The sequence below is a fragment of the Triticum dicoccoides genome, chromosome 1B (genome assembly GCF_002162155.2).
Source record: "Triticum dicoccoides isolate Atlit2015 ecotype Zavitan chromosome 1B, WEW_v2.0, whole genome shotgun sequence".
NCBI classification, from domain to species: domain Eukaryota; kingdom Viridiplantae; phylum Streptophyta; class Magnoliopsida; order Poales; family Poaceae; genus Triticum; species Triticum dicoccoides.
In genome coordinates, this window is record NC_041381.1 from 101,369,475 (window position 1) to 101,377,609 (window position 8,135).

The window sequence follows — 8,135 nt, forward strand, 5'->3', positions numbered from 1 at the left end:
GGTTTCAAGCTGCTGGCGGCGGCGCGGAGGGAGTAAGGGCGATTGCAGATGGGCTCGCGGCTGAGGCGGAGGTCGAGCTCGAGCCTATGAGGTGCAGGGGCGGCCTGCTTGAGGGCGTAGGATAGCCAATGGTCCACCGTCGAGGCCCTCTCGCGGTGGTAACCATTCAGGGCGACGCGGAGCGCACGCAGCGGCGGCGCGGGTGCGTGAGGCACGCGGTGGCGCGCGAGGAGGGCGGCAGTGACGGCGGTGGTGAAGGGCGGCTTCGGGTTGGGGTCGACGGGGCGGCCGTAGGTGCAGGACATGCAGCCGCAGCCGCCGTGGTCCTCGTAGTCCGGGAGGGGGCTCTCGGGCTCCTCCAGCGACACGGCGTCGACGCCGGCGAAGGCGTCGCGCCACCGGGTCGAGAGCAACGCCGCGCGCGCCGCCTCCTTTGATGGGAGGAAGGAGAGGATGCGCCCCAGCGTGGCGTCGCTTAGCCTGCTCAGGCGGTCATGTCGCCGCCTACGTCGGGCGTTCGCGGCGATCTTCATCACGGCCGGAGCCCCGAGAAATCGATTTGGACCGCTCGATGATCATGAGACTGCAAGCTTTATACTCGGTTGGCTACAAGTACGTATTCGATCGGGTCCGATTCGCCCTCTGGTCGATGGATGGACCGATATCGGCTGGTAAACGAAACACACGACTAGCCTACATACATTCGCCCGCGCTCTCTCTGGTGGCCGCGTAAACATCAATCGGCATGGCCATCGTCGCGATCTCTCTCTATTCTACTAGATCGGGATCACGCCTTGGCGCGAGGGTGCTGGTCTCACCATTTTGGTCAACCTGGTAATTGTAAGTTAGTAAGAATCCAGGTTTTGTATATGCATTGACACATGATAACACATGCATAACACAGGCAGAGGAAGTAGATTAGAGAACCAATACTAAAACTACAGCATAATTCATTCATAATTTACAATAACCATGGAATGGTAAATCCATCCAAAGGAGTGTCTCATAGCGATGATCACACATAATTTACAATAAGGATAGGATAGTCTGCTACCATACTAATTCAAAACGCCTCCGTACAGGCATCCCGTCTATATACGATCATATTGGCTGATAAACCAAAAGAACTACATCTTCGTATGCGGTCGAAACATCGGTCGCATTCACCACAGCTCAAGCTCAGATGAGAAGTAACCACTATTGTTGTCCTCATGATAAAGCACAAGGATTTAGCCCGAGTAAGTGCAGCATGGCATAAAGTTGGTACAAAAGCATCTTGATTAAGAGTAACAGAGCATATATTTCAGTGCTAGAGTTTCGGAAGCAGGCATAGTGACACTGAGGTCAATATTGAGTAAGCAAACCACATACAGGGCTAAACCAAAATTGACTAAGTAGGCTATTTTCCATATAAATAAACGAACACAAAAAAAATATGCGAGGAGATTCAGGTAACCTTGCATATCAGATACAAAATATATAGCATTTATATCACTGAATTATATATCAGTCACAAAAAAAAAATATTCATTGGTATAGTTATTGGATCTATCTAATTAAAAAAGGCAGCAAGCAACATATAAATTCATTAGAAATAGATGGTATTCCATATAGCAATCCACTCAAAAGGAAAAATAATGGAACATACAAGATTAGGTACAGCCAAGGGAAGAGTTTCATTACCAAGAGATCCTGCATAACCAATCTGTGTCATCTTTGTGTTGGTTGGTCGTACGTATTGGGAAGGCACTCGGTGTGGGTGAAGCCGCGACAGCCCAGGTCCGTGTCCATGGACAGATCGCCGGCGGCTTCAAGAACACAATTAACACATGCTTTTGCAGGCTGAAGTAAAAAAGATCACAATACATGAAGATTCGCAAGGAAGTCCATAAAATATGAAAGGGGCTAGACATATGCTTGAGATATTACCTTGTCAACCTAAAGTTCTTCAATCTACAAAATTTGCTTCTCTGCTAGAATTTGCTTCTGTAGATAATGGGGTCATGTCAAACATTTAGTCATAATGTTGGAAAGAAGAGGCAGAGATGACCTTTGGCTATATTCAACGGGAAAGCATAATGTTGGAATTTCTCATTATCATCTTCATTTGGATAAATGACATGGAACTCTCTAATTGTCCTCGGCTTTATCTAGATCAGCAAAACAGTAAAGTAAGTAAAAAAGTACAGAATCAAACTCCAAATTAATTTGCAGTGTATAAATTGGGCACGCATATGAAAGTTTAAGAGAAAAAACAAAGCAATAGGATTAACCTATGGCATGACACCCCCATTCAACATTCATTTGTACTGTCAGAAACGCCACAGATTACTTATAGCAATATTAGTGATGCAAGCGTAGATAGGCTGCACCAGAACAGATTCATAATCAAATTGTTCAATGCGTAATTAGATAAAAGCTGAATAGATGGTTCTCATGGATGAGCATGTGGCACAACATTTTCTTTCGTAAAAGAAATAAGCACTATTTTTAGACAACAGTTTTACCAAACAATTATATCTCAATCCAAAATAGTCAAACCAAACTATGCCGTTCTAGCCTAAAAAGGCAAACAGACTATCATTAGCTAATTGGAGAGAGGGAGAGACCTGATATCTTTTGAGAGGAACCTGAAACCAAACTCAGTGTCTTGCTTGCAGTACAATGGGTGCCTCCAGATAGGAACATATGTAGTTTCTTGATTTACTGACGTGTGTGTGGATCTCAATGCGCATATTCTTGATGAAAACTATCCTTTAACCCTGTAGCGTCCTGTGGCTTTATCAAAGTCAGACCATTAATTAGATTTTTAACAGAACACATTCCATTTGACTTAAGGGTTTGTTGTGCTTCCAGTAGGTTTATACAGCGTGGCATAGCACACGTACTATATTCTTGAGCTATCATCTTCTGGTTCTGGATTTATGGTTGTGCCAGTATTGACGCTGAAGGAATGGGATAGAAGGAAAATGTAATATATGTGCGTTGTAGCAGTCCCTATATCCATCGGCCATGACCCTTACGCCTTTAGTATATATATATATACCACACAATTTTCTGAGATGAAGCCATTGCATGTCTATATGAATAAAGTTATACATGAAAGCAGAAAATTGGGAACTTCAAAGAGGACATTTAGTAAACTGCAATCAAAGGAACATATACCACATAAGCTTATTCTTTTGTCTCAACAATTAAAAAATGGAGCAGTACAAATATTCGAAGCAAAAGGCTGAATCGGTAAGCCTGCGCCATCACCACTGCCTTAGCAAGGTTCTAACCAAAAAATATATATACAGAGAGAGAGAGAGAGAGAGAGAGAGAGAGCCAGAACCCCTTCCATCTTTCTCTATGTTACTACCTACCTAGAGAAGCACAAGAGAAACAGAGGGAGCCAGAGGTAGGAGATGTGCTCACTCACCGGAGAGGGAGGTTGTGGTCGTCGCTGGCGCACAAACAGAACCATCGTCGTAGGGGTCGGGCGTGGGCTCCTTCCTTCCTGGTCATCGTCATCTTGGTCCTTGTGGATGGCATCGATGGATTGGAAGTGGGGTGACTTGAGAATCCCCTCCCTTGAGATGGCTTGCTGTTGCCTGTTGAGGTTCATCCATGGAGAACAGAAGCTTCATGAGCGCGCGCGTGCAAACACACACACACACACACACGCACGGTCAGACCATAACGCAGCAAGGACACCCAATTGAGATAACCAAACTTAAGAAGTAACCATAAATTGCTATATTTTTCTAAGCCAAAAAAGGTGCACAATCAGAACCATGATTCACTAACTGTTATGACCGGCATATTAGGGGCTTAGCCCAGTGAGTTGTGGCCCAAGTTATCTTATCGTTATTAGGGGCTTAGCCCAATTATCTTATTAGGAGGATTAGGATTAATTAGAGATAAGGGTCGCTTGCTTAGGAGTCAAGTAAACCTCTCTATATAAGGAGAGGAGATGTATCAATCTTGTTAGCAGAATACGTACTGGTGTGTGTATGTATGCGTAGTCACCGCATGATCTCTCTCTCTCTCTCTCTCTGAGACATGCTTTGCATCGTGGGTTAGTGGAGCTAGTGGCTCTCACACGTTCTCTCTGAACTGCTCCTGTAAACTGTATATATGCAGCGTTAGATGAATGGAAGTGGCGTGAGTTGAGTCCTATTCCTCGTCAACAAATCTAATCAAGCAAGAAGCATTCATTCGTATCTAATTACTTGTGGCAGCCCATTCATATTTCAATTCTTGCTTGGCTTGTTGCAAAAGTTTGGGATGTCTACGAGTGCCCACACATTCCCCTCACAATGTCCTAAAAATAATTGACCAACTGAGGGCACAACCAAAAATATGCATCGGGGCATCAGCCAACACCCGTAATACAGAGCTCTACTTTTGAAAGTCAATTTCAGAGGATATAGTATCATGAATTTGGAAAAATCCTTGCATCCAAGGGTGCCGAATGAACCGGGCAAAGCTAAGACTTCACAAAGATTACTTCTATTCCATTCGTACAATCTAATAATGGATGGCCAACACCTAAATTAGCTGGAGGAGGCTAAGCCGAATCACTTCATCTACTCACCCAGTTCCAAATAAATTGAGCACATTGCAGAATAATGCTGCAAAAAACAATCTTTCTGGTACCAATCCTGTCCTAAGAAGAGCACCATTATGCTAACCAAAAGGCAGAAAATGCGACGGAGCGTGCTGGGACGTCAAAGGTGAGGGGGGCATGTCACTCATACCTCGAGTGCCTGCAAATGGCGCTTGTACCATTACATAGGACTGGCCAGTATCTTTGAATCTAGTCATTGCCAAATGGTATATATTTGAACAGAAAAAAGAACAGGCAAAATCATTGCCAAACCGCACATATCTGAACCAAGGAACTTCAGAATGGCAACTATCCATGACTAATTACCATCACCAAGACAGCAACACGCAGATTCGTGGAAAAGAATTTAAACTACTGTTTCGAGGTATCAAGAAACAAAAATATTTAAAAAGGATGTTCACCAGAACAGTAAAGCAGGAAATTATGTGAGAAATTCATAGGCCAATGAATGATATTAATGTTCCTAAAATAAGTCGATTGCTATGCAAGGGGGAAATATGAGTAGGAACTTATCTGCACAAGAAATGCTGGAGATGCATCTTGCAGGAACTCATAGATTCCTTTAAGTAATCACTACGCATGAGTACAAATCGATTAGTACCTGAAAATATAGACCAAACCAGTATTCAGTGATCTTGCTAAAGAAGCTACAGAACATACACTGTATTCAAAACTTGCTGCCATTTAAGCTAGTTTTTCACAGAAAACTCATTAGGACCCCCAAGACACCAGTTAATCTGATGACATATTGACATTATAATGTGCATCTCATTCAGACTTGAGATGCAAAAATATACAAAACAAAGCAACATGATTGAGATTTACCAACAACCACAAGTCATGTAATATGACTATTCGAATCGATATTTAACTACTAAATCTCTAACTGTGACTGTGGAACTAACCTGACACTGATAGGCGATTTCGTGCATCAGCTGGTATCATCCTTCGCCCCATCTAGATTTTCCCTGACGAATACCAAAACCATTTTCCCAAGCAAACAGGTTGTACTGCTCATACGCTTCTTGGCAAGAGTCAAACGACATGCCTACATGCCTACCACAGGAGCAAAAGTGTGATGGTCGTGCTTGCCTTCAGAGCTCAACATACACCTTTCAATAGAGCATTACAATACTGCTTCCTGTAAATAAGAGAAGTAATAACATCAGTTTTCATCAGATCACTTTCTTACATCAGTCGAAAGGAAAACAACAATGCAAGTACACATACAACAGATATAGTTGCTCTCAATAAGTTCTGAACTATACACATCTCTGCACATGCCTAAATCTAGCTAATGTGATATTAGCAAATCCGAATCCAGAATTGCATTGATTACGGCTCCCTGGATGAATACCGTGTTTCCATCCTCCGGCTGCTGCCTTTGGATAAGATTTTGAATCGTCATGGGTCGATTTTGGGTGCACGGGCTGCTCGCACATCGAGCAAAAACAGATCGGCCGAGGGATAAGCGCCAATTTACATGCCCTCATTCCCTCATTGACAGGATACCGTAAACATTTGTACAAACCATCACTCACTCTTCTAATTTCTGTAGAAAAGAATAAAAGTTCAGTTCGGGAACCAGAAGTAGGAAAGATAATAAGAAAGAAATACTAAAATATAAGGAATTTAGCTATTTCCCAAATCGTGAGTTGTGTACATCCACCACTATCTCTTTGAGGTTAGCACTATCAAATCTCGAGTCTCACATGAACAAAACACTTATTGGCTACTTCTGGTTATGAAAAGAACTCATCCAAAAAGATTATGCTATGCATAGGGACTTAGAGGGTCAACTAATGATTATGATTGGTACAAAGAACATAAAAGTTTTGACTTAACAGCAACAAGTCAAGAAATTAGAGAGAACTCACCGGCTATTTCACTTGCATCAATAGAACCATACGGGGCACAACTCTCTGAATATGACACCACTGATCCAAAACAGAATCTATTGCTTGTGTCCGCATTTCCTATCTTCCAGAAGCTCTGATCAGACCGTGGTTCATCCTTCACTATGCTGCAGTAGTGCAGTTTGGTCGTTTCTTCGGCTGTTTCTGTCCATTGAGCTTCAGCTTGTCAGGTCCAGCTTCGCCAGCGTCAGTATCTTCCCGACGATGCGCCGGTGTGTAATTCACCAATGTACCCTTTATCCTCCATCTCGAACCACATGCATTGCAGAGAACTGGCTTGTCTGGTGTCCCATTACGCCAAAGAGGAGTACCTGTATCAGGAGCATGCCATGAGTAATAAGAAATAGAGTACAAAATTGGTACCCAAGAATCTATGAATTGTAGGTACAGAGTTCATTGGTACGTAGTGGGGCCATCAATCAGGAGTTTGCTTGCATAATAGATTTACAAGAATTATGCCTGGCAGTGATACTACAAGAGATGGTGGCTGGTGTCCAAAAAAAAAGATGGTGGTGCTAATCGAGGAAGTGAACATAACGCAACAGTCAGGAAGAATACATCTTCAAGGCTATAAATAAATAATCTCTCATAGATACACATAGTCATACTTCATATTACAGGTTCTGTTTTTGATGGTTAGTACATACAAGCATGTGATACTCCATGTGCTGTCCTACAGAATGAAGCCTAGCAAATGCAGATAATCTAAAAATGGAACCAATATGTGCAGAGGAGACAGAGCAGCAGAAAAATCAACTCTACCCCTGAACTCTTAATATATATTGAACTCTGAATATAATGAGATGAGCATATCCATAGTCAAACTGAATATTTCTTTCAGGTGTTGCTTATTTTCAATGGTTAGTACAGAGACAAGCATATACATCTTCCTGGTGGGTTAACCTGGACGGGACCAGACTGTCACCCTCGCGTGACAAGAGGAGCAGCGTCTCGCCCGTCCATTCTGCAGTCCACAAAGGAGAAGAAGTGCGAGCCGCAGCCTCCACTCCTCCCCACGCGAGACAAAGGCAGAGAGAGCGCGACCTAGTCTCCCTCCTCGCCTGCTCTGCTACTTTCAGTAACACAAAAAAGTGTACAAACTGGAAGTTAAACTACTTTCAATACAATTTTCTTCAGGTTCTCTAGTTTTTCTTAGGAGACAACAAGTAACACAACTGAACAAATCGAATCAAAGGGGATTAAGGGCTGCTGCAGTACAAGGAAAGACTGAAAGAGAAGAGAGGAGGAGAGGGGGACAGACCTCCATGGACATGCATATGGCCCCACCTCCCTTCCCTTCTTCTTGTTCTAGTCCTTCTGCTTCTTGCTCATCCAACCCCTTCTTCTCCTTTTCTCTGCACATGGAAAGGGGAAGCACCAAACTGAAGCCCACCAAAACACAAATCGTTCCAAATCACAATAAGATGAATTAGAGGGCGGCACCAGATCGGAGGGGTGGAAGGAGGAGGCTGGGTGGCAGCAGGGAAGAAGGAGAGGGAGGCGCGGGTGGGGAGGAGGCCGGGCAGCGGCGGGGAAGGAGGAGAGGGAGGCCCGGGTGTGGAGGAGGTCAGGCTGCGGTGGGGAAGGAGGGAGAGGGAGGCCGGGTG

At 43.8% G+C, this 8,135-nt stretch overlaps 1 long non-coding RNA gene across 19 annotated transcripts; it reads right to left on the reverse strand.

The window, feature by feature from the left end:
* Positions 1–630: 630 nt before the first annotated feature.
* LOC119321725 lies at positions 631–8,075 on the reverse strand. 19 transcript variants are annotated; one of them, XR_005155174.1, is made up of 10 exons: positions 7,972–8,054; positions 7,790–7,883; positions 7,432–7,597; positions 6,490–6,839; positions 5,970–6,164; positions 5,518–5,753; positions 3,422–5,213; positions 2,610–2,778; positions 1,930–2,150; positions 899–1,842 (listed from the first exon to the last, which is right to left on the reverse strand). It is a non-coding gene; the product is annotated as an uncharacterized LOC119321725 (long non-coding RNA). The 19 variants fall into 19 exon arrangements; XR_005155173.1 differs by having other exon boundaries at positions 7,432–7,600; XR_005155196.1 differs by lacking the exon at positions 7,432–7,597 and adding an exon at positions 631–831 and having other exon boundaries at positions 1,684–1,842; positions 7,790–8,070.
* Positions 8,076–8,135: the final 60 nt, after the last annotated feature.